The sequence below is a fragment of the Schistocerca serialis genome, chromosome 2 (assembly GCF_023864345.2).
Source record: "Schistocerca serialis cubense isolate TAMUIC-IGC-003099 chromosome 2, iqSchSeri2.2, whole genome shotgun sequence".
Taxonomy (NCBI): Eukaryota; Metazoa; Arthropoda; class Insecta; order Orthoptera; family Acrididae; genus Schistocerca; species Schistocerca serialis.
In genome coordinates, this window is record NC_064639.1 from 597,051,506 (window position 1) to 597,079,435 (window position 27,930).

A 27,930-nucleotide genomic window follows, 5' to 3' on the forward strand; every position below is an offset into this window, starting at 1 on the left:
ATAGTAAATAAGAACAGATTCACATCATCTGGTGTTTGTAGTTCATAATAATAGTGAATACAGAATACACTGTGAAATTAACAACTACAATGCTGTAAGCAAAAATGAATTACATATGGACTATGCATCCCTTTCCAAGGCTCTCAAAATAATTTTACATTCTTGTATATAAAATGTTGCCAACAAACTCAATGCAGGAAACTGGAAATAGCTAGATAATCTTAAAAAGGTACAAGAGCACCCACTCACCACTACTCCTGTAATTTGTCAGAATAGCTGAACTTGGGGTTGTAACACCAATGTTCATAAGAGAGACATTTTTAATTTTTACAGTATATAGGCAGTTCATAGTCATCTCTAAAATCAGTAAAGTTACATCAATGCCTAGTAGGAAGTATAGTACAACCCCCCTTAAACTAATTAAAGAGAGGGGAAGCCATTTTGGATAACAGTTGTTCTTGGTTAAACAATTAACGTCTGCTGCACCACAGATTAGTATAGGCATGGATTTGGGGAATTCTTGAAAATTTTGTGCAGCTTTAGTGAAAAGGTAGATGTAAACATCAGGTAGTGGGCACTGACGGTATTGATATTAAGCAAATGACACCACTCGCAGATGAGGCGGGTCCGAAACTAGGCACCACATGGGTGCAGGGTGCAGGGGGGCATCCTGCATCTGCTTTCTGGGTGACATCATTTGATGGATTGCAAGCTGTTGTCTGCAGGAGCAGAGCTGGGGCATGATTCCACATTCTCGCAGGTCCAAGGCTGTCTTCAATCACCTACTGAACTGCCCTGGATGGGGCAACTGGAGTTGATGAGGCTTTACTACAATGATGGCTGCTGGCTGTTACCCTTCAGCACTCTACATGGTGACCATGACCTTGAGGGAATAGCCAGCCAAGCTCGAAGGCAGGTGTGGGGGCTTCTGAAGCAGACGATACACTTTGTTGGCCACACCAGCAGGTGAGGACAGGATCCATTACATCTGCAAGGACAGAGCAGCCAGGTGCCAGAGCAGCAGACTCTGGTGTTGGCATTTGTCACCTGCATCGCTAGATGTATTGTGCATTCATCAACAGAATAAAGTCAATGCAAAACTTGCCTGTGTATCTCTGCACATTCCTCTGTGATTCACCCCTCTCTCCCAAACCATGTCTTGGTCATCCCGGTACATTACGACCCTGAACATCGGAGGCTTGTAATAATTTGGTGTCAGAGAAGTCATTTCACTTCCCAACACAATAAGCTGGGTTGAAAGTGGTCATCCACATCCAGCACTATGGTCTGATGAGAGATTTGGTTTTGGTGAGTTTTGAGTGTTGATCGGTGAGTGAGTCAGTGGCACTTGATATGGGTTCAGTGGCATCAGCTCAGCACATGTGATGCAGTGTGTCTAGTTTTACTTATGTTATTTTTGGTGTTTGCACTTGGTGTCAGAGCAAATTGTGTGAGTTAGGGTACACAATGTTTAGAGCTACTTTTGTGAAGCCACAGAAACCTGTGGACTTATTTTTTTTTTTTTTTTAGAAGTAATGCTGGACTTGATAATTTAGTGCCAGGGAGGTTCCCATTTTGTAATTTGTCTAGGCACAATTTGCAGTGTACCAGAACTGTAGCAACTACTTATTCTCTCGTGCAGGTGAATTGGTCATCTGGTTAGTAGCTTATTGAGAGTAGATTGCGATGTGAGGCATAGAAATTTCGGACTTATTGTGAGCTGGAAGCTGGAAGAGTGAGTCAGGTTCAGTTGCAATTAAAGTCACATGAAAATAAGTCTGGATTTAGCCCCACCTTCTGTTCCATATGACCCAGCAGTGGTTGGATTAATCAATCCCTTTTGGGGCAGACACTGGAGGATGTGACAATTTTTATGATGGATGTTAGGGATGCTGTGGAAGTGCATGCGTAGTCAATGAAATAACCCCGTATGTTGCTGGCATGCATTTGGCAGGGGATACCAAAGCATATGTTGTATACTGTCAGGCTTTCAGTAAAGCACAAATGTTTCAGAAGTAGGCTGCTGTGCTGTACCAACAGTACCAAAAGCAAAATAGTGCACAATTTTTGTTTGAGAAACTTAGTATGCAGTGCTATGAGTCTTCGGAAGTATTCTCGGATAGAATCTGTAGACTGAATGCGAAGACGTGTGTACCAACCCAGAACGCGGAAGTTAATAGGGTGTTATTGCAAGAGGCAGAAAAATAGAGCAGTGGACTTTTTCTGTGTGATATAAACCCATAGAAGTTACAGAGGATTTGAAGGTAAAATCCAGAGGATTTAGTGTCCACTCTTAGGACTGCGACATATATTGAGGAGATGGATACTGCAGAAAAAGAAAAGAATGGACCACCAAGTGTTTGCCTCTGAAATCAGATGTTATAGATGTGGTCAGGATGGGCATATAAGGAATCAATGATGACAAGCAGAGTGCTATGTGTGCACTGGAGTGGGCCACCAGGCATCTGATGGTAGATGTAGGAAAGGTAGGAAGCAACAGTAAGCCGTTCAACACAAATGGGAGTCCTTCAACTGTTGGAAGGCAGTTCCAAAGATTGTAACAGTGTACAAGTTAGTGCACAGATTGAATGTTGCTTCATTGGCTTGGCGAGTGCCAAGAAACAAGTATCTGGTAGACACAGGGGCGCATATGTCCGTTATCAGTCTAGACCTCATGGGAAAGAGGAGACTGTGGTCACCACAGTACAGATTACGTGGGATTCTACATCTACATCCATACTCCGCAAGCCACCTGACGGTGTGTGGCAGAGGCTACCTTGAGTACCTCCATCGGTTCTCCCTTCTATTCTAGTCTCGTATTGTTCGTGGAAATAAGGATTGTCGGTATGCCTCTGTGTGGGCTCCAATCTCTCTGATTTTATCCTCATGGTCTCTTCGTGAGATATACGTAGGAGGGAGCAATAGTCTGCTTGACTCCTCGGTGAAGGTATGTTATCGAAACTTCAACAAAAGCCCGTACTGAACTACTGAGCGTCTCTCCTCCAGAGTCTTCCACTGGAGTTTATCTATCATCTCCGTAACACTTTCATGATTACTAAATGATCCTGTAACGAAGTGTACTGCTCTCTGTTGGATCTTCTCTATCTATTCTATCAACCCTATCTGGTGCAGATCCCACACTGCTGAGCAGTATTCAAGCAGTGGGCAAACAAGCGTACTGTAACCTACTTCCTTTGTTTACGGATTGCATTTCCTTAGGATTCTTCCAATGAATCTCAGTCTGGCATTTGCATTACCAACGATCAACTTTATATGATCATTCCATTTTAAATCACTCCTAATGTGTACTCCCAGATAATTTATGGAATTAACTGCTTCCAGTTGCTGACCTGACATATTGTAGGTAAATGATAAGGGATCTTTCTATGTATTCACAGCACATTACACTTGTCTACATTGAGATTAAATTGCCATTCCCTGCACCATGCGTGAATTCGCTGCAGATCCTCCTGCATTTCAGTACAATTTTCCATTTTTACAACCTCGCAATATACCACAGCATCATCCGCAAAAAAGCCTCAGTGAACTTCCAATGTCATCCACAAGGTCATTTATGTATATTGTGAATAGCAACGGTCCTACGACACTCTTCTGCGGAACACCTGAAATCACTCTTACTTTGGAAGACTTCTCTCCGTTGAGAATTCTACAACTGATCGACGTTAGAGATATAGGTCTATAGTTCTGCACATCTGTTTGACGTCCCTTCTTGAAAACAGGGATGACCTGTGTTCTTTTCCAATCCTTTGGAACGCTACGCTCTTCTAGAGACCTATGGTACACAGTTGCAAGAAGGGGACAAGTTCCTTCGCGTACTCTGTATAAAATCGAACTGGTATCCCATCAGGTCCAGCAGCCTTTCCTACTTTGAGCGATTTTAATTGTTTCTTTATCCCTCTGTCGTCTATTTCGATATCTACCATTTTGTCATCTGTGTGACAATCTAGAGAAGGAACTACAGTGCAGTCTTCTTCTGTGAAACAGCTTTGGAAAAAGACATTGGCAATAATAAGTGTGGAATCATTGGGTATGGTTGTACTAGAGTTTTTGGTTGGGAAAACTAAGTTCAGGGAACACATGGAGGTATTACCACATATACGTGAAAATTATTCAGTGATTTTCGGGCTAGACTTTCTTCAAAAACATAATGCTAAAGTTGATCTTTGGCAACACACAGCAGAAATCAGTGGGACTTTGTTCCAGCTGGGGGGAAACAGCTGCATCTGAGGCAATCATTCAAGGTTCACCTGTCGTGGGGGAGAGACGAATTGAACTGCATACATTTTACATTACATGCCAATTAGCAGGAATACCAGCAGGTAAAGGGAAGATAGTGTGGGTTTCAGTGGATACCAAACTGTCGAGAGAAACATTCTGTGTGGTTGAACAGCTCTTAGGTAATGAGGAGTTGGATAGTTAACATTGTTTTGCCTGCAGGAGTTTGGCACATGTGAGTGACATTAATGGGACATGAATGATTCCAGTTAGTGTGGATAACTTTGGAAGAGGGGAAGTGACTTATCAAAGAGCGCAGTAATAACCACTGTGGAAATCTTGGAAGATGAGGACTACAGTAGGTTAAGTCTAGGGGAAAGCCCCATGCAAACTGTTGACACAGAGATGCTATGAGCAAAAGTGGGTCACTTGGAGGGCAATGATCAAAGGGGTATAGAAACTTGTTGTTGAGGTTTAGTGACGTATTTAGTACAGATGAACGTTTACCAGTAACCCAGGTGACACGACATCATACACTGACAGTGGATAGCACAGCAATTTATAGGAAGCCATACCATATAGCAAAGCAACTGCATCCATTAGTAGAACAGTTTATTGAGCAACAAGTACGGGATGGGATCACAGAACTGAGTGATAGCACCTGGAGGGCAAACACAGTGATTGTGCCAAAGAAATCAGTGGATGGAATAAGGAGATGCAGATTTTGCTGTGACTACAGATATCTAAATGCACAAACCATTTCAGATGCTTATCCAGTTCCAAACATCACTGAAACTTTGAATAATCTGGGTCAGCATCAGTTCTGTACAACTATGGATCTCCGGAGCAGGTACCATAATTGGAAGCTGCCCCTGAGGATAAGCCAAAAACAGCATTTATGGTACCAAGTGGCCATTTTAATTGCAAACTCATGGCCTTTGGGGTAAAGAACACACTGGCAACTTTTCAGCAGTTGTTAGATGGGGGTACTGAGAAGACTGAAACCAAAAACTTGTATGGTGTATCTGGATGACATAATTGTCTATTCAAAAGATTTATCGGAGCATGTGAGATGTTTGGTGGATGTCTTTAATAGACTACAGTTGGCAGATTTGATGTTAAATGTGGACAAGAGCCATTTCCTGCAAACTTAGGTGACCCACCTGGGGCACATGACTAGTGAATGTACTGTACAGACCTTCTCTTACAGATACGTTTGAAAATTTTCAGACTCCACAACAACAAAGTAAGTAAGTCGTTCATTGCCCTTTGTAATTATTATACATGGTTCAAGAGGCACTTTGCAAAAATAGCCAAACCCTCGAACAAACTACTGAATAAGGGTGTGAAATTCCATTGGTCACAGAAATGCCAAGTGGCATTTGAAAAATTAAAAGATACATTAGTTTCAGATCCAGTATTGATTTTTCTGGATTTTGAGTAAGAGTTTATCCTTGCATGTTAGGCGTCAAATGAGGCAGTTGGTTGTGTTTTGAGATAGATGGTAGATGGTCAAGAACACCTGGTAGCTTACACTTCAAGGTATATAACAAGGCAGAGTGTAAATACTCAATGACTGAGAAAGAGTTGTTGGTGGTCATATATGGTATTACGTATTTTCAATGTTACCTGTACCTTAGGAAGTTTAGGTCATGACAAACCACGATTCATTGAAATGGCTGCTTGGTTTGACAGGTCTATGTAGCAAATGAACTCAGTGGGCACTTAAGCTTAGTGAATTCGAATATGAGATAATCCATAAGCCAGGATGATCACATGCAAACAGATGCATTAAGTCATGGGGGAGTGATGTTGAACATTAGAGAAGAACGTGGAAGAGTGGGAGGGGGGACACACATTTAAGTCAGAGCCACATTTTATTATTCATGAGAGGTGGTTGTGTAGAATGATGAGTTGTGGACCACATGTGTTAGTTCTAGTGGTTTTTCAGAATTCTCATGACCATACATTGTCAAGTGATGGAGGGTGACATATGATGAATAGACATGTAGAAGAGAAGTTCTGCTGGAGGAATAGCAAGCATGACATCGAGCAGTATGTTAAGAGACTGTGTGCCATGTGCGCAAAGGGCTGACATTGCAAATTAGAAAGTGCCATTGTAAAGATTACCAGAAGTGTCCAATCCAGTTTGTATGTTAGGGTTGTATGTCCTTAGGCCCTTTTGATAAAACATCTGCAGGGAATGTGTACATTCTCATGATCATTGATCATTTTTCTTGATTTTTGGCAATGGTACCAATGCCACAACAGTCAGCTAGTACAGCAGTGTAGGCATTAGTAAACAACTGGATACTGAAGTTTGGGGTACCTGACACCATAATTGTAGATCAGAGTATCAACTCTGTCTAGAATTTACTGAAACAACTATTCCACATGTTCCATATGAAAGTTATGGATGGGTGCATTTCATCCACAGACCAAAGATAGAACTGAACACATGCACAAGGCAATTGTAAAAATGTTGAGTTATTACATTAATCCAGGCATGATGACTGGGACACCTGTCTTCCCTCCATCCCGATCGTGTAAAATTTGAAGGTCAGTACTGCAGTGGGCTTGTCACAATTTGAGGTAGTGTACAGCAGGAAGATGTCATCTGCCTTTGACATCTTGACTCCTAAATTAGGGCCAGATGGCAAGATGGTATGGAAGTTTGCCAGAAAAATAAGAGAAGTTTGGAGAGATGTACAGAAGGCAAACACAAAGACACTAGAACAGCAGGAACTGCCAAACAGGTGCATAGGCAAGCTGCCTCAGTATAGTGTGAGACAGTGGGTGATCGTCACAAATCACTATACACCAAAGGGGAAAAACAAAGAAATTCTACCTAAGTACAAAGGACCTTATGAGGTCATGGAAATGACCACTGAGATGTAAAGCAAAAACTATATTTTACATCAATGTGAAGGTATTGTTCCCCGCAAAAATGTCTGATATACATGTCAGTCACATAAAGCTGTTTAAAGAATGGTAGAGGGGATACCGCAGTTATCAGCAATCAACCAGGAGGAGAAAGTTACAAGGGTTAAAAAGAAGGGACCTGGAATTGATGAGCAATGTAAAGTGCATGATGTGTTGTATAGATTAAGGTTGCATAAGTAAGCTGTACAACTGTAATTTGTTGTAAATTTTTTCAGGTTACTGTATCACAGAGGGTGTATTTTTATTGCCATAGGGATATTTGTTTTTTTGAGGGTTTGTTAGTTTTATTCATGTTGTCATTATTGATATTTTTTGAGTATTGTGCATTCTCAGATGGAGGGAGGGGCTAATAGAGTAATGTTGGTCTACAGGCAGTCTCACGTGGTAATGTGACTGGTAAAAGTTGGAAATGTGCATGCAAGGGAAAGTTATGATCTGGCTGGCTGGCAAGGTATGGACTGATATGCAGACATATGAAGCAAGTTTGTTTCTGGGGAAAGAAAATGGTACAAGTACTGTGAAGGATCCTCTTCTTACTTTAACTTATTTCCAGAGAATGGGAACACATTGATTATACTCAGTATTCACACTATAAACTTTATGACTGCATTGCTACAAAGAAGGGAGATTGGTAGGGTTGAGAAAACTCTCGCTTCAGAAAAGTGGAACAATTACACAGGCCAATGAAACAATTTTTTAAAATCTTTTTTTTTTTACTTTGATAGCTGATTTTTATAGATTTTTATAAGCTGGACCCAAATCTGGAATTAGTTTTTCTGCATCACCCATAGTTTTTGAGCAATATGCTTTTTATTATATAGTATAAAAATGCTATGCTATACAGTAAATGGGGAAATTAACGAAATGCTTTGTTACAACATAAGCATGGTTTGTATTTACAGTAATCTACTTAAAACAGTGATATGCGTTAATAGAGGTTTCACTTGTCAGCTGGAATTGGTTTGTATTTTCCTTCTCTTTTTTCTTTGAAGCTTTTTGTGTAGCTTTTTCCTACAATGAGTCGCTTGCTGAACTTCTTGGTGAAGTGACCAACAGTAGTCCCCCATCATGTTGGTGTTCCTGCGGCCTTGGTAGCATTTTTCCATCACTGTAATGTTCTGGTGAAAAAGCTCTCCTTGCAACTCACTAACATCTCCCATATTGTCCGGGAAGTAATCATGGTGACTGTTCAAAAAGTAAACTTTCAGGTTCATTAAATATCCTAAAGTTTTAAACTTCTTTAACATAGTAGCTATAATAGAAACAAATTCTGGGTGTTTTTCATGTCCTAAGAACTTTGTAATGCTTGAATGATACCCATGCTTCTTTCGCATTTGAGGTCATTTTGGACACAAAGTTAACATCAAACATCAATTTTCTAATGTCGGGTCCAACAAAGACGCCTTCTTTTAGTGTAGCTTATGAAAGATGTGGAAACTTTTGGCAGAGATAATTAAAACATGGTCCATCTTTAGGCAAGGTGTTTACAAACTGTTTCATTAGGCCTAACTTTATATATACAGGCGGTAGGAGTACGTTTTTTGGATCTACAAGGTTTTTGCATAGATGTTCTTCTCACCAGGTTTTAAAGACTCCCTCACAGGCCAGTTCTTTCTGCACTGGTGTTGATCCCTAGCCCTACTGTCCCATTCACACAACAAGTGTCAGAGTCGTCGTAACTGCCGTATGCATCACGTCTGCTGTGCAGCGAGCTATGTTAATTTAAGTATTAACTGTATTTTTCTGACTTGTCACTTCTTCTTCCATGTGTTTTAGCTTTTAGGAAGCTTTAATTGTCGAGTGGTAGTAATAATGTTCCATAGATTTCGTGTTTATTTTGAACACAGTCAGGGAGAGTCCCTTTAGTCAGCCATAGTGCCAGTAGTGCTAGTGTTTGTTTTGAATACAGTCCAGACAGGTAGTGCTATTTTCGTTGTTTTCTACAAGAAGTGTCTAGTAACCACAGTTTAATCAACTATCAGCCGCCTTTAGTGAATTAGCAGTCTAGTTAAAAGTTGATTAACTCTCTACAGTAAATCGATTTCTTAAGATGGATAGGATGTGTGACTGCTGTGTATGGACACAGGAGGAGCTGGCCACTGTGCGTGAACAGCTGAACGTGTTGATGGCCGTGGTCAGCCATCTTCAGGCTGCTGCCTCGGAGCGTAGCGGCAGTGGGGAGTCTGGTGCATTGCATTGTACACCCCAGGTGTTACAGGCTTCATTCACTGTCCCTGCTGTCGAGACAGGGTGCGGTTGGGCCACCATCTCCCCAAGGGGAGTGGCGGGTTCAGCGGCGTTTGCGGCACACGAGGTGGAGGGTCAATGTGGTGGCTGGCCGTGTGGCATCGCCCACTCTGCCTGTGAGTGGACATGTTGCCGCTCTTCTAAATTCCGATTATAATATTGGATCCCCTGTTTCTTCTACTATATGTCCGAGCAGGCACACGGGGGGGAGGGGTTTATTAGTGATTGGGAGCTCCAATGTTAGGCGGGTGATGGAGCCCCTTAGGGAAATAGCGGAAAGGTCGGGGAAGAAGGCCAGTGTTCACTCTGTCTGCTTGCCGGGGGGTCTCATCCGAGATGTGGAGGAGGCCCTGCCAGCGGCGATAGAGAGCACTGGGTGCACCCGACTGCAAATTGTTGCTCATGTCGGCACCAATGACTCCTGCCGTCTGGGTTCAGAGGTCATCCTCAGTTCATACAGGCAGTTGGCGGAGTTGGTGAAGGCGTAAAGCCTCGCTCGTGGGGTGGAATCTGAGCTAACTATTTGTAGTATCATTCCCAGAACTGATCGCGGTCCTCTGGTTTGGAGCCGAGTGGAAGGCTTAAACCAGAGGCTCAGACGATTCTGCAGAGATCTGGGGTGCAAATTTCTCGACCTCCGCTATCGGGTGGAGAAATGTAGGGTCCCCCTGAATAGGTCAGGCATGCACTACATGCAGGAAGCGGCTACAAGGCTAGCGGAGTACGTGTGGAGTGCACATGTGGGTTTTTTAGGTTAGAAAATTCCCTCCCTAGGCCCGACAAGACGCCTCCTGACACGGGCAAGGTAGGAGTAGGCAAAATGCAACAGGAAATAACAATATTAATGTGCTAATAGTAAACTGCAGGAGCGTCTATAGAAAGGTCCCAGAACTGCTCTCATTAATAAACAGTCACAATGCCTACATAGTACTAGGGACAGAAAGTTGGCTGAAACCAGATGTAAACAGTAATGAAATTCTAAACTCAGATTGGAATGTATACCACAGAGACAGGCAGGACAGTGAAGGGGGAGGAGTGTTTATAGCGATAAGAAGTGCAATAGTATCGAAGGAAATTGACGGAGATCCGAAATGTGAAATAATTTGGGTGAAGGTCATGGTTAACGCACGCTCAGACATGGTAATTGGATGTCTCTATAGGCCCCCTGGCTCAGCAGCTGTTGTGGCTGAGCACCTAAAGGATAATTTGGAAAATATTTCGAGTAGATTTCCCCACCATGTTATAGTTCTGGGTGGAGATTTTAATTTGGCGGATATAGACTGGGAGACTCAAACGTTCATAACGGGTGGCAGGGACAAAGAATCCAGTGATTTTTTTTTTTAAGTGTTTTATCTGAAAACTACCTTGAGCAGTTAAACAGAGAACCAACTCGTGGCGATAACATATTAGACCTTCTGGTGACAAACAGACCTGAACTATTTGAAACAGTTAACACAGAACAGGGAATCAGTGATCATAAGGTGGTTACTGCATAGATGATATAAGCCGTAAATAGAAATATTAAAAAAGGTAGTTAGCAAAAGTGACAAAAAGCAGATTTCAGAGTACCTGATGGCTCAACACAAAAGTTTTGTCTCAAGTACAGATAGTGTTGAGGATCAGTGGACAAAGTTCAAAACCATCGTACAATATACGTTAGATGAGTATGTGCCAAGCAAGATTGTAAAAGATGGAAAAGAGCCACCGTGGTACAACAACCGAGTTAGAAAACTGCTGCGGAAGCAAAGGGAACTTCACAGCAAACATAAACATAGCTAAAGCCTTGCAGACAAACAAAAATTACGTGAAGTGAAATGTAGTGTGAGGAGGGCTATGTGAGAGGCATTCAATGAATTCGAAAGTAAAGTTCTATGTACTGACTTAGCAGAAAATTCTAAGAAATTTTGATCTTATGTCAAAGTGGTAGGTGGATCAAAACAAAATGTCCAGACACTGTGTGACCAAAATGGTACTGAAACAGAGTATGACAGACTAAAGGCCGAAATACTAAATGTCTTTTTCCAAAGCTGTTTCACAGAGGAAGACTGCACTGTAGTTCCTTCTCTAGATGGTCGCACAGATGATAAAATGGTAGATATCGAAATAGATGAAAGAGGGATCAAGAAACAATTAAAATCGCTCAAAAGAGGAAAGGCCGCTGGACCTGATGGGATACCAGTTTGATTTTACACAGAGTACGCAAAGGAACTTGCCCCCCTTCTTGCAGCAGTGTACCGTAGGTCTCTAGAAGAGCGTAGCGTTCCAAAGGATTGGAAAAGGGCACAGGTCATCCCCGTTTTCAAGAAGGGATGTCGAACAGATGTGCAGAACTATAGACCTATATCTCTAACGTCAATTAGTTGTAGAATTTTGGAACATGTATTATGTTCGAGTATAATGACTTTTCTGGAGACTAGAAATCTACTCTGTAGGAATCAGCAAAGTTCCAAAAAAGACAATCGTGTGAAACCCAGCTCGCGCTATTCATCCACGAGATTCAGAGACAGAGACACGGGTTCACAGGTAGATGCCGTGTTTCTTGACTTCTGCAAGGCGTTCGATACAGTTCCCCACAGTCGTTTAATGAACAAAGTAAGAGCATATAGACTATCAGACCAATTGTGTAATTGGATTGAAGAGTTCATAGATAACAGAATGCAGCATGTCATTCTCAATGGAGAGAAGTCTTCCAAAGTAAGAGTGATTTAAGGTGTGCCGCAGGGGAGTGTCGTAGGACCGTCAATATTCACAATATACATAAATGACCTTGTGGATGACATCGGAAGTTCACTGAGGCTTTTTGCAGATGATGCTGTGGTATATCGAGAGGTTGTAACAATGGAAAATTGTACTGAAATGCAGGAGGATCTGCAGCGAATTGACGCATGGTGCAGGGAATGGCAATTTAATCTCAATGTAGACAAGTGTAATGTGCTGCGAATACATAGAAAGATCCATTATCATTTAGCTACAATATATCAGGTCAGCAACTGGAAGCAGTTAATTCCATAAGTTATCTGGGAGTACACATTAGGAGTGATTTAAAATGGAATGATCATATAAAATTGATCGTTGGTAATGCAAATGCCAGACTGAGATTCATTGGAAGAATCCTAATGAAATGCAATCCATAAACAAAGGAAGTAGGTTACAGTACGCTTGTTCGCCCACTGCTTGAATACTGCTCAGCAGTGTGGGATCCGTACCAGATAGGATTGATAGAAGAGATAGAGAAGATCTAACAGAGAGCAGTACACTTCGTTACAGGATCATTTAGTAATCGTGAAAGTGTTACGGAGATGACAGATAAACTCCAGTGGAAGACTACAGGAGAGACGGTTAGTAGCTCAGTACGGGCTTTTGTTGAAGTTTCGAGAACATACCTTCACCAAGGAGTCAAGCAGTATATTGCTCCCTCCTACGTATATCTCGTGAAGAGACCATGAGGATAAAATCAGAGAGGTTAGAGCCCACTCATAGGCATACCGACAATCCTTCTCTCCACGAACAATACGAGACTGGAATAGAAGGGAGAACTGATAGAGGTACTCAAGGTACCCTCTGCCACACTCCGTCAGGTGGCTTGCGGAGTATGGATGTAGATGTAGAAACATAGAAATTTGGTAAAGCCACCTTGCTGACCAAGGAGCATACATGTTACTTTTAGATCGTCACATATAATCCAACCATAAGCAGAATAGCCTATTTTATTTAGCACTATTTCTAGGTTTTCATAGCTTTCTTTCATATGTACAGAATGTCCAACAGTTATAGATGCATACATGTTACAATTGCATAGAATAACAGTCTTTAAACTAGTTTTGGATGAAGCAATAAACGGCTTCCAGTCTTCCTTTTTGTATTCAATACAAACCCATTGATCAGACCGGGAATATCTGAGCAGTACACTAAATCATCTTCTTGTTGAAAAATTGCTGCTCTCTCTTTCTATACATGTATATGTTGGTTCCAACTGACAAAACATTCTTTTCTTTTAATCTAGAGCCAAGCAATTCAGCTTTTTCTCTCATTAAGCCCAGATCCCTAACCAAATCGTATAGCTCAGTCTGAGTAATCAATTTGGGCTCTAGACTCTCTGTATTACAATGAAATTCATCATCATCATCAGGTTCATCTAAATCAGATTGTACATCATAAAATAGTTCCGTTGGATTAGAATAGAAATCATCTGGTGGTTTGGGAACCGGCAAATCTACACCGTGCCCTACTGGTCGGATGGTGGACGGAAGGTTAGGATAGCTTATTACCTTCTTGTTTTACGAATTATGACCAGTAATATCAACACTGCAAAAGTAGCAATCATCGGAATGATTTATTGGCTCCCTTCGTATCACAGGAACAGCAAATCTAAAGGCTTTTTTCTCCTTTCGGACCATTTTCACAGATCTTCAACACACCCATAACGTACCTTATGTGGTGCCCAAGATTTATCTTGATCACCAAGTTTAGATCCAAAGTATGATAGATAAACCTTTTTCACAAAGTCTGTAATGTTTCTTTGATTTTTTAATCACAAATTCACCACAAATAGAACAAAAACTGACAGTAGAGCTTTAACAACCATGATTAGACATTGTACTGAGCACATTTACAGGAAACGGGAAAGTGAGTTTCCAACTACAATCACCATCTGTTAACACAAAAATAGAATCTACCTTTTTTTTGCCAGCAAATGTTTTTCAGCAGTGCTACCAATGTCATCTACATTCATTACACCTTTTTAAATTATTTTAACTACATAAAAGCTGTTGATTTCTTCAAAAAATCGCTTAATTTAATAAATTTAACTGTAAAATTTGAAGAATTGGTGGGTGTTACAGTTTTTTAAGTATCATATTTTGATTTTCCACTCTAAAAAACATAAGAATAAGGTATTTTCAGCAAAAGAGTTTTTCCAATGTTGGCCTGTGTTATTATGGCACGACTTGTGAGGTAATTGGGACAGACTTTCATCCTCTGGATATGCTGAAAGGCTCAACTGATATGACAGTGTTAAGGAATATGTTGTACTGGCTGGAAGGATCTCCGACAGTATTACCAATTCAAAATTTAACTTATTTAAATAACACACTCAATTCAGAAGTTACTAGGTCCTTCGACAAATTAACAGAGTTGCATCAAAGGAGAATTTCAGTGGAACAAATGTAGCACCATATACACCATTTCCAGGAAAAATAACAGCACAAAGTGTTCTTGTTCTTGTTCTGCCACTACATCTGCTTCGTGTATTCATCTCGTGGTCTCCCTCTATGGTTTTTACCCTCCACACTGCCTCCAATACTAAATTGGTGATCCCTTGATGCCTCAGAACATGTCCTACCAACTGATCCCTTCTTCTAGTCAAGTTGTGCCACAAATTCCTCTTCTCCCCAATTCTGTTTAGTACCTCCTCATTAGTTATGTGATCTACCTACCTAATCTTCAGCATTCTTCTGTAGCACCACATTTCGAAAGCTTCTATTCTCTTCTTGTCTAAACTAATTATCGTCCATGTTTCACTTCCATACATGACTACACTCCATACAATACTTTCAGAAACGATTTTCTGACACTTAAATCTATACTCAATGTTAACAAATTTCTCTTCTTCAGAAATGCTATCCCTGCCATTGCCAGTCTACATTATATATCCCTCTACTTCGACTATCATCAGTTATTTTGCTCCCGAAATAGCAAAACTCATCTACTACTTTAAGTGTCTCATTTCCTAATCTAATTCCCTCAGCATCACCTTATTTAATTCAACTACATTCCATTACCCTCATTCTGCTTTTGTTGATGTTTATCTCTCATATCCTCCCAAAGCGTTAGTAACAAGCATATCAGCTACAGGTTGTAGTGTGTTTCTAGGAGCATGTCTGGGTAAGATGCAAACAGGCTGTGGATGTACCAACACACCAATTACCAGTAGAATGGCTGCTGACTGGCAGGCTGGCGAAGCAGTTAGTTTTAAGGACTTGATTAGTTTGTAAAAGTGTAACAGGGGTAAATGGTAGTAAATTATGGGGCAATGCAGGTGTGAAGGGAAGTTCCACTTGTGAACACTACATTGTGAACTGGAGGGGGGGGGGGGGGGGGGGGGGGGGGAATTGTCCTCAATATATAAATTAATAGCGTTAAGGTGGTTTAGTGGGAGCCTGGTATTAAAGATACAGGATGAGTCTTCTCAGAATGGGGGAGGTATGCTGTGTCACAAATAAGTATAGGCAGGGATTTGGGGAATTCTTGACAATTTTGCACAGTTGTGGCCAGAAGACAGAAGTTAAGGGACCGATGGACACATCAGATAGAAGGCTCTGGCAATGCTGATATTAACCAAATAGCTCTGTGAGGCAGGTTTATGAGACCATTTGCAGGTGAGGAGACACAGCATGGCAGGCACTACAAACAAATGTGGAGATGGGCATGTGGAGTAATCAGCACAACACAGTGCACTGACATGCTTCAAAAACACATACAAAGCAGTTTCCACAGTGCCTGGCTGAAGTGGGCTAGAAAAATCTGACATTATAATTATTAAGGAACACTCCACCTGTCCCCTTCAGAGGGACAATGTCAGAGGCAAAAGGAGTATAGATAAGGGAGTCCAGATATTCAAGGCAAAAAGGACACTCTACCCATCCCCTTCAGAGGGACAATGGCAGAGGCAAAAGTAGTATAAATAAGAGAGCCCAAGCAGTTGTGTCACCATTCTGTCCACAATTCTAACCTGAGAGAATGAAGACTTCTAAACTGGAGGCCAACCACAACTGCCACTTGGTGATGAACTTCGGCAGCCAGACAGCCCACTGAACTAACCACAAAGCTCTACTATGGACGCCTCACAGCTGTGGTGAGGCGGGCCCAAAACTTGGCACTGCACAGATTGCGCCCTGAAAATATTCTAAGTTCGGAGGAATCAGTGGCCGCACGGACTGCTTGGCGGACGCGGGCCGCTCGGCAGGCCGACCACGTGGTGCCAGACGCTGGCCAAAGCAAGAGGGGTCCAGCCGCATGGCTGGGAATTCCATGGTGATGCTACACGCTATGTTGATGAAGGAGACAGCCAGGAGTGCCAAATATGGTGGACTTCGTGAAACCTTAATGGCAGACATTTAACAGTTCGTATAGAAATTAATAGTAGCCAGATGATTCATGATACCTCAAAAAGAAACATGTACATTATTATTATTTGCATGACAATTCTGGAGGTGTAATCAGATGTTCAATATCTTTATTAGTTTAAAGTTTAGTATCTGACTATAAATTAGACAAGTAACACCCAACAACGAATTTCCAAAATGTAAATGCTTCATCCGATTTCATCGATCGACGTGTCTTTAGAAAGCTATTAGTGTGAACTTAAATTGGTATAAATTACAGGCATGTAACTTGAATAGTACATGAGTTATAGGAGGTCAAAGTGGCCGATTACTATTGATCGTATCAGGCCATAAGTACTCCACAGTTACACGAAAAAACGGTAGCAGCAGGTTTATAAATATACTCATACATCTATGTCTTTGTTTATACCCAATGTACACTATTCATGAAGAAATTGGTTAAATATTTACTGTATGTTAGAAAGCACAGAGACATTAGGCTCCTGGCCTACCTTTTGCTTCTTTTCTTTTGATATATGTTTATCTAATAGTTTATGTATTTAATAATGTGTGTTAGAATGCGTTTATGGTCCAGCCATAGGAATATTTATTTAATTTCAAGTATTTAAATGTAGATCCACTATTTCGTTTGTGCTTAAATATGTTTGTGGGTGCATTAGCTTGAAGACATGGTGCGAGTGCTCCAGCCCATCACAGCACTTGTGAATGGGGAGATTGGATGGAAGCGGGAGAAGAGCATCGTTTCGAGAGAGGACAGGGTAGTTCTGGAGAGGATGGCACAAGACACGAGACTGAGTGCTGGACGTGGACAGTACAGCGTGATTGACGCACAGTTGGGAGAAAGACTTGGACAATGGAGCAGTTTGCTCGTGGTCGCGGAGAATAGAAATATTTCGGAGTGCCGACCTGTGCTCTTGTGCGATTTCCATGGCTTCTGCAGTGAAGACGAAGTGTGTGTTTAGAAGTGAATATTTCGCGAACTATGTTGTTGTTGTTGTTGTTGTTGTTCACAACTAATTATGTGCAGTAGGAATCTATTGTTTCCCTGTTATTCAACTTATATTTTATTTAATTGCTGGACCATCAACACCAACAAGCGTTTTGCAGAAATATACGGCATTCTCAAAAGTACTCCTGCTATCATAATCATCATTTAAAGTTGTTAAAATAGCACCTGCAGATTTTATTTACTTGCATTCTTTCATTTATAGATGTGTATTTCATGTTCAAAATTCGCAATTGCTGAGTGATAGGAACCTTCAACCATTCCATTCATATTGTATACTGTAGACTCAGCAATATTTGACCCGTAATGCGGCAACTACGTATCCCAGCCCCTAGACATCGAAACCAGCCAAAGCTTTGTTGGAGGGTGCGTAGTTGAGGGCCACGACCACCAGTACACATTTATTGTGAAAGCCCGCAAGATGCAGGGAGCAGGGGCACAGCCAGCCTCTGCTCTCTGGGAGACACTATTTGATGGACTGCCAGCTGCCATTTGCAAGGGCAGAGCCAGGGCACAATTTTGTAACATCCTGGTTCCAAGGCTGTCCTCAATCACCGATCGAGCTGCCCTGGGTGGATGACTGGAGCTGCTAAGGCTCTACTAAAAGGACAGCTACTGCCAGTTTCCCTCTACATGGAAACCATGATTAGCACTTGAGGAAACAGCCACCTGTGTGGGCTTCCAGCTCAGCCAACACATGTTGTTGGCCATGCCGCTGGGTGAGGATAGGAGCCGTTACTTCTTCTAGGACAGAGTGGCTGGATGCTGGAGCAGCAGATTTCAGTGCTGGCTTTGTGTTGATGCACGTTCACACATCACGCTGCTGTCACCAGGATCAGCAGAGGCACTGTTTATTCTTCGACAGAATAAAGTCAATGCCAAAACTGCCTGTCTATCTCTACACACCCCAGCATGATTCACACCTCTCTCCCAAACCATATGTCTAAGTCACCGTGGTGTGTTATGCCCCTGAGGCCATGGTGCTGTAATGCATCTAATACGTACTACAGCATATTCTATCACAATTTCATTCAAAAATATCTTTGTAGGATGGACCTATGTTCTTTATAAAGTTAAAATTACACTTTTAGAATTAAAGTACATCAACTATACTGTGCAGTTTGTGATACATGAATTACTCATTCAGAAAACTCAGTAATTTTTATATCTTTACTATCTATCATAGCGTATGGTGGGAATGCAGCTGAGTTTGTTTCTTAATTACAAAAAAAATTACCTTTGGCTGCAGGATAGTTTTAAAGCTTTTTTATTACATGATCAATTTCAGGAATTCCATTTCCATCTTCAGCTGCACCTGTGCGCATAGCAAAAAATTTCCTAAAATTGCATTACAATAATGGTCTCAGATACTCCATTCAACTGTTCACCAAACCTGATAACCACAAGCAGTCAGCAACAGTAAGAGGTTTGCAACACTACATGCACTTGTTACCAAAGTCTCATTTATTTTTAAAGCTATCTCTTCCTCTCCCTTTTTGGCTCCACATGTCTCTGTCTTCACCATATCCCATACAGTTTTTATTTTTTTGCTTGACGTAATTATCATTTTCTCGTAATAAAGCTGCCTCAATTTCTGGATTACTTGCTTCAATATTTTGCTGTATTCGTTGTAATGCATTACAATTCTAACATCAGAGCTGTTCCTAGATAGTATATACAGTCTTCTTTTCGTCCCACATGATATCTTTATTCCTTGTGTAATCCGCAGTTTATTTTTGACTTCAGTTTGATCTGAGGTAGCTTCAGGGGAAAACAATTATCAAAAGTGGAGGTAGCTTTATTAATGAATGCTTTGTATTTTCCATTAGAGCAGGTTTTTGAGCAATTTCCTAAATTTCTCAATTTTTTTTACCTATTTATTACCCTCCTGTACTCAGATTTAATAGATTTTTTATCCTGACGAGTTTCAACATTTATGATGCTGCATGTCATGATCAAATAGACCATTTACTATTGGTTTTGTGATATGACTTTTTTCCCTAGATTTGTCTACAAAGATGTTATCAATAGCAGTCTCAGAGCATTTATATATCCTAGTAGCAAAGTTCACAGTAGGAACTAAATTGAACGATAGTGTTACTGACTGCAATAATTTTTCACTGACAGAACTCTTCAATAAATCCACATTAAAAATCACCAGCAACCACTGTTTTCTTGTTTTTTACCATGAGATGGAACAGCAGAGCTTCCAGATTTTTTATGAAGAGGTTAAAATTTCCTGAAGGTGTTCCATATATACCTACTATTATAAAGGACGTATTATGAAATACTACTTCTGTTGCACAAGCTTCTAAGTGCTGCACAGAGCAAAATTTATAAAAAAATAAAAATAAAAAAATAAAAAATAAACTATTTTACACCCCATGGGCTACAAAGTCAAAGTGTGAACCAAGGTGAATCTTCAGCAGTAAGACATTATAGGATAAAATAGAAGTTGCTAAAATCACTAGAATTATCTGGCTGGATCAGTGATCAAATGATGCAGGCATACTAGAAAACATTAATACAATAGTAATTTCTACCTTCTGTGTTAACCAACAATGAGTAACAGACAGGCACAATGAAAGAACTGTTACACATACAAGATTTCGATCAAAGCCTTCTTCAGAAAAGAAAAGACACACACACACACACACACATTCACACAAGCAACACACCTCATTCACAAAATGACTACCTCTGGCCCCTCCAGCCAGAACACAAATGTTGAAGAGTTGAACAGAAGCAGCAATCTGGAGTGAGGTTGGGAAGAGGGAGTGAGAGCAGGGTATGGATGGGTGGAGAAAAGTCAGTAGTGCCTGTGGAGCATGCAGGGGTTAGATGGTAACAGGACATTGGGAGGCTGTGAGGGTGAGGGAGATGGGGGGGGGGGGGGGGGGGGATGGGGAGTGGAAAAGGAGAGTAACAGAGAAGGCGGTCGTGCGTGTGTGTGTGTGTGTGTGTGTGTGTGTGTGTGTGTGTGTGTGTAACTGTTGAGTGGAGGGTGTGGGGACAGTAGGTTATCATAGGTTGAGAAGGGGATTATTTTGAGAGTGAATAATGTGTTGTAAGATAGCTCCCATCTCCTCAGTTCAGAAAAAAAGGTGGTTGAGGGAGGATGCAGATGGTCCAGGAAGTGAAACAGCCATTGAAACCAAACATATTATGTTCAGCTGCATATTGTGCCACGGGATGGCCCACTTTGTTATTGGCCAAAGTTCGGCAGTCGCCATTCATCCTGGTGGACAGCTGATTGGCGTTCATACAAACATAAAAAGCTGCACAATGATTGCAGCAGAGGTGGTATATGACATGGGCTCTGATATGTTAGGATAAACCTGTGACAGAACTGGAACAGGAAGTGCTGGGTGGGTGGACTAGGTAAGTCTTGCACCTAGTTTGGGATTGGGGTTGGCATGGGGGTGACTATGATGTGCAGGTCAAGTGGGTGATGGTGAACCAATTAGAAGGGGTGGGAATGATCCTGGGTAGGATGTACCTCATTTCAGGGCACCATGATAGATTATCAAACCTCTGTTGAAGGACGTGGTTCAGTTGTTTCAGTCTGGGGTAGTACTGTTTGACAAGGGATGTGCTCCATCGTAGCTAGTTCTTGTGGGTGGTGGGAGGATTGGGGGTTGGGGTGGGGGAGAGATCTGTTTGTGGATTAGGGATGGGAAATAAGACACCTCTGTAAAGGCCTTTGTGAGACCTTCAGCATAACAGGTAAGGGAATTCTCGTCACTGCAGATATGCCATCCCCTGGTGGCCAGGCTGTAGGGGAACAATTTTTTGTTGTGAAAGGAATGGAAGCTGTTGAAATGCAGCAGTAGTTGGTGAGTTTAGCGTGGACAGAGATGTGGATGGAGCCATCAGGGAGGAGAAGGTCAGTGTCCAGGAAGGTGGCACACTGGGTTGAGGAGGACCAGGCAAAGAAGATGGGAGAGGTATTGAGGCTGTGAAGGAATGAGGATAGGGCGTCTTTGCTGTGAGTCCAGATCATGCAGATATCATCAATGAATGTGGAGTTTTGTGAGATTAGGAAGCCATCCTCTGGATTGTGCATAAACAGGTTGGCATAAGAGGGTGCCATGCAGGTTCCCATAGTTGTGCCATGGATTTGTTTGTATATCTTCCATTCTTATGAGAGGTAGTAGTGTGTTAGGATAAAGTTTGTATGAGGAATGAGGTCATGGGTTTACAATCTGACAGACATTGGGAGAGGTAGTGTTCAATAGCAGCAAGACCATGGGCATGAGGGAGGTTAGTACAGGGAAGTGGTGTCAGAAGTGACGAATACGGATTCAAGAGGTAAAGGTGTGGGGATGGCAGAGACTCACTGAAGGAAGTGGTTGGTACCACTGATGTGGAAAGGTTAGATTCCAGGCAATTGGCTGGAGGTGTTGGCCGATAAGGGCTGAAATTCTTCCAGTAGGAGCACAATAACCAGCTACAATCGGGTATCCAGAAGTGTTGGGTTTGTGGATTTTGTGGAGCATGTAGAACATGAGTGCATGGGATGTCATAGGGGTGAAGAGGGAAATGGATTCGGGCAAGAGGTTCTGGGAGGGGCCTAAAGCTTTAAGCAGGGATTGGAGGTTATGTTGGAGATCTGGGATGGGATCACTCTGGCAAAGTTTATAGGTGGAGAAGACTGAAACTGGCAGAGGCATTCTGCCTGGTAGTCACTGCAATTCATAACGACAGTGGCGGAACCTTTGTCTGTAAGTGGAATGACTACGTCAGGATCTGTTTTGAGGATATGGATGGCTGTCTTTTCTTTTGCTAAAAGGTTAGCACTCTTACAAAAGGACCTGGGAAAGGATGGTGATGCCAAGTTGGAGAGTTGGAAGCAAGGAATTCCTGGAAGGTGACTGGGAACTGGTTAGATTGGAGAGGGGGGAGGGGGGGGGGGGGGAGGAGGACCACAGTTGGATGGTGGTATGAACTAGGGGTCAATGTTGGAATTAGGTTGGCTTTGGATGGAGCAATTGGTAGTGAAGAAGTGTTTCCATTCCAGGGATTGGGAGAAGTAGAGTAGGCCTTTGAGAGCAAAAACAATTGGCATCATAAGCACTCTTTTCATAAGCTTAGATCACCAATAAGTAAAAGAAGTTACAAGCAACTACATGTTATGCCCAGTTGCTGGAATGAACGAGAGCTAAAAACAAGGACTGCCCTTTGAAGAAAGATCCACAAAATTCACCATAGCAACAGGGAAGGTCCCTAACCAGAGATTGAATGTCCTTCAAAATATTGCTATGATGGATAAAAAGTAAAACACAATTGATAGCCCAGGTGCCATTCACTAAAATGACTGACAACTCAGACAGCAAACATACACTGGAAGGCAAGTGGTTAAAGAAAAAAGGGCATTGGGTCAAGAAATGACGAACCATCAAAGGTGATACAATGAGCACAAAGTGGTAGGGGATCACTATGTAACAGATAATGATGGTTAAAATTACAGTGTCCAACACACAACCTAGCTACTAAAACAATCACCTCATGATGAAAGGGCAGAGAGGATGTTGGCCAAGTTGTTGAGAGAGGTTGAATTTCCCAGAGCTTGTTCTGAAGCCAATACCAAAAATGGTCAGTGCCAATGACAAATGCACACCCGACACCAAAGTTGATCTTAGAACCATTAGTGTACATGAAGGTGCTATTTCTATAAAATTCTGGTTCTGCAGTGCACAATGTAGCAGATATTAAATTGATAAGAACAGATTTTTTAGACTTGAGGTAATACTTAGAAGTGGGAAGGAACATAGGATAGGTTACACTTCAGGGATAGATCAAACCAGAGTCATCTGGGAACCGTAGCACGCTTTTGGGTCAACCAGAGAGTCATTGCTCAGCAGATAATATCAGGCTGATGCTAGTGACAGTGTAAGAATTGTTTTGGCAAGAAAATAGGAGACCTTGGTTTGATCTGGACTGCAGTGGCACAGTCCGACCAAGATAAAATGCTGATGTTAACCCTGGTGGAGACCCAGCACAATGACTGGCTGGGGGGAGAAATGTGATTGTGCAACACGGCAGGCGATCACTCCTTTAGCGTAGCCAGCATCTCACCACGAGACGCAACACCAATATTTACAGTTGCAGTTTGCAAACTGGACACCTTGCATGCAACTTTCTTGCTAGCCAGTCTGCATTCTACACACAGCCATAAAGGTTTATGCAAAGGAGGCCAGAACTCGACCAACTGGTTTTGTGTAGGACGGGCTACTGCAGCTGTCGCCCTCTGAAAAAAGAAGGGTCTAAAAAATCATACATGGCATTTTAGTATTGGAGAGCACTGTATCTTATGAGCAATTAAGCTGATAAGAAAAGATATTACACTTTGATCTTGGCCAAAAGGACAAGAAGCAATTTTTGGATAGGGCTGACTCTTCTGTGGGCCTGAGAATTTCCGTGGAAAGATTAACAACAATGTTCTGCAATTGTTTTGGCTCTGGAATTGGTGGAGCGGTGGTAGGTAGTTTGGGATGATAAGGCAAATTGCAAAAGTCAGCTAGACAGGGTCTTGGTGCTATATGAAGTTGTTGAGGAAGAACACTATCAGTAGCATAAAGGTTTGATAGTGATGCCCCAGGGTGGCAGCAGGACCTCAGAAGGACGAATAACTTGGCGGTGCCTGGAATGCTCTTCCACATACTGGAGTGCTCACAGTAGGGACTGCCACAGTAGCAGTACCTTGAGGAGGGAGCAAATGTTGTTCTTGGATGTCTCTGGCTGGAGATTTGTTCTTCCAGCACCAGGTTTGTGAGAGACAGGGACAGGGATAGGGACAGGTGAAATCTAAGAAGGTGAAAGTCATTGTGAAAGGAAGTGTTGGTTCCAGAGAAAAGAATTTTTATGATTAAGCTGTTGGGTAAGATTCCACGGTTTAGGCAGCATTTAAGGAAAGGGTGTGAGACTGTGTTTTAGCCAGAGAAAGGGACAATTTTCGAACTAGGGAAGAAAGATGGAACAGGGGTTTATTATGGCAAGGATGGCATTGGAGAAACTGGAAATGATGTAGGAAATGGGCAAATGAAGGCACAACATAGTTGTGATGGGATCTGGATTGATATTCCCACCTGTACTTTCCACTGTTTGATTATTTACTGCCCATCATCCTGTAATGCTGGTAACTAACTACCGAGTGAGGTGGCGCAGTGGTTAGCACACTGGACTCGCATTCGGGAGGACGACGGTTCAATCCCGTCTCCAACCATCCTGATTTAGGTTTTCCGTGATTTCCCTAAATCGTTTCCGGCAAATGCCGGGATGGTTCCTTTGAAAGGGCATGGCCGATTTCCTTCCCAACCCTTCCCTAACCCGAGCTTGGGCTCCGTTTCTAATGACCTCGTTGTCGACGGGACATTAAACACTAACCACCTACCTACCTGATAACTAACTTTTCACTTAACATTATAGTAACTTTGTTACTAAAAACACGTCATAGCATTGATATTCCAAAGCAATTAAATACTATTAACTAATATTTGGTTGGCTATGAGTAACTGTAATTCCATGCATAATCTAACTTAAGCACACGAAATTTAACTTGATCTTATGACCAGTAGGCTTGACAATTTGTGTCATATACTTTATATGAAATGCTGGTATGTTGTACATGCATTATTCTAGTATCTATCAGTCTACATTTGATGTTCTCACAATTACATACCTTTCATCATAAGACTATGCAGCTCAGGGGGCAGAAGACAGACATTTATTGCATTTCAGTGCTCTTCCAGAGTAATATTCATTAAGTTTTATCACAATGATTTTCAATTACATGAATGATTTATGTTATTTAAAGGCAGTATTCCCACTGTATATGTCCCTTAGTTTTAAACTAAACATTAGTTGCCAACATTACATGATGGTTAACACACAATGTCAAAATTAGCATCATATTAATATTTTCTGCTTTGTTATACCATTTGATGTCATTTTTGGAAAATATTTGCTATGCACATAGGTACATATTAAGATGGAAATGGAATTCCTGAAACTGATCATGGGATGTTATTTATAACTAATAATCAGTAATATTTGTGTATTTATTGTGTCCCTCCCAAAGTTTTCCGGCAGTGGTGTCCTGCCATCTTTTCACTAGAGGGACATTAACTGTTTTTAACTCACTGCATTGTTCAATAAATCCTAGGACAACCTAAAATAATAACAACAACTCAATACCGTAATTTCTGTGTTATGCTATATCCAGTAGGTTTCTGAAAGATAAATTCTTAATTTAGGCTTATTTCCAGAGCTCAGAAAACATTTCCAGCTGTCATTCTATCATCCACATCATCTGCTTCAGGCACTTAGGTCTTGTCAGCGTTTGACTGCAACACTGTTTCTATCATTTGTTGGTGTGATTTCTAGGGAATTATCTGCTACAACTCATTCATTCACCTAATATGCATGTATATCTTCACATCTGGGAATTCTTCACACCATTTCTCTTGAGTTTTCAAAATATTCTGAGTCACCTTCTTCAAGCTCATCATACAGTTTACTCTAGCCCCTTTCAAGAGTTTCTGCTTTCAGATTATTTGAAGCTAGCACACACCAATAAATTTTGTGCTTCATATTTGCTGCCTTCAGGACCTATCCGAGTTTTTGTTTTGTGTGCACTATCTTGCACTATTATTCTCAAAAACAGTCTATGATAATGCCATTTAAATGCTGAATCAGATTCAAGTACAACAGCAGTGTTGTCAACAAAGCACAAGACTTAGCACTGCATTTTTTACAAACACCAATGTATGGATAGAACAGAACTGACATCCTGAGCAGAGAGTGCTGCCATTTATACAAATCTCATATATTCCAGAAAATGCAAACATTACAAAGACAAATTTTGAGAACAGTCCAAAAATTATAAATACAAAATAAAAAATAACTGCTGGTAATGGAGTTGGAAGTAGCAACCCACAGCTTGAAAGTCAGCAACACTAACCAATACATCAATTGTATGCATCATCTCCCTATCATGGAGAAACAGTGAACAGCTGTTTCAGAAGTACTTATTGGAGCCGACTACAGCAACCTAGATTTACCTCTTGTCAATGGTCTTCTGTATGGCAGAACTGGCAGATCCTCACATTCTGATCATGTTGCCACATTATCTTCACTATGATGAGCATCAAAGGTGGTCCTCTCATCAAAGTTTGTCGATCATTGAACTGGTCTTCAGTTTCCTTGAACGAGATGTCCCTATTGTGGATTTTTGTCTCAGAACTGCTTCATATGGAGGACTGGACAATGTCTCTGTGTCTTTGTCTTCTTGATGTAGGGTCATAATCCTTTGACTTCATATGTAGTGTCTGACAAGTAATGAAGGATATGTCTTGTTCCAAACTAGCAGTTTTGTACCTTTCCTGATAGACCCACTTTCCACACAAGTGTACAATTCCACACCAAGTCTCCCAGGCTGAATCTTTCTGGCCAGTGCTTGGTGTTATAACATTCTCAGCCCATCTCCTGGATGTCCAGCAGCTTCTTTGGCACTGGTGATGACGGTTTTCATGTCATCCTCTGGAACATAATCTGATTTAAACAGTGAGTGCCTCATCATTTCAGCCTTGTGACAGTAGAGCAAAAAGAATAGTACGAAGCCTGTACAGTATTGCTTCAATGCATTACGTGCTGATGTCACAACGGGCAGTACTGCATGCCCATCTCTCTGTTTGACATAAAGGTACACCAACAGTATATCTGCTAATCCTATTAAAGCATAGTGTGAGGACATTCATTTGTGGGTGTTAGGCAGCTGTCATCCTGTGCACGATGTCACAGTGTAAAACAACCTCTGATACTAGCCTTGGCTTGAAAACCTTTCTTCTGTCACAGATCACCGCACAGAGTGCTCTGGCTTCAAAATGATGACTTCAACAACAAATCTTGCAGGTTCCAGAGCTTCAGCAGTTAGCACAGTTTTTGTGACAGAGTAGTGAGATATCTAGTCAATGTAGACTATTATCAACTGATTCCCATATGTCGAGTCCACGAAAGGTGAGTTCCAATCCGAAGGAACAGCACTGCTGCAGGTGGAATTGCTCCCAGATGTCCTGGAGGTAAATGAGGCATGACATTCTGTCACTGATGTTTCTTACAGAGGCTCACAAAGTGTCTAACATATCAGTAGAGACATGGCCAATAATACCTGCATCCGATTCTGTCTAGGCTTCACAAATTCCAAATGACCAGATGTTGGAGTGTCGGAAAAACTTCAGGATAACTGCATGTAGATAAGCTGTGATGGCAAGAAATGATTTCTGCCCCACCAGGTCACAGTTCCTCTTATACAACATTCTGATTATTTATTGGATTTTTCCTTGGGTCATGTCCTGCTCTTTCAGGGCTTCTGTG

The 27,930-nt window shown here is 41.6% G+C and overlaps 1 protein-coding gene and 1 pseudogene across 6 annotated transcripts in view; both read right to left on the reverse strand.

Annotated features, from left to right (window-relative positions):
* The window catches only part of LOC126457624 (stimulator of interferon genes protein homolog), a 318,836-nt gene that overhangs the window by 237,999 nt on the left and 52,907 nt on the right, over window positions 1-27,930 (reverse strand). The window lies entirely within an intron of this gene.
* On the reverse strand, window positions 23,816-23,935 carry LOC126458722 (U2 spliceosomal RNA; annotated as a pseudogene).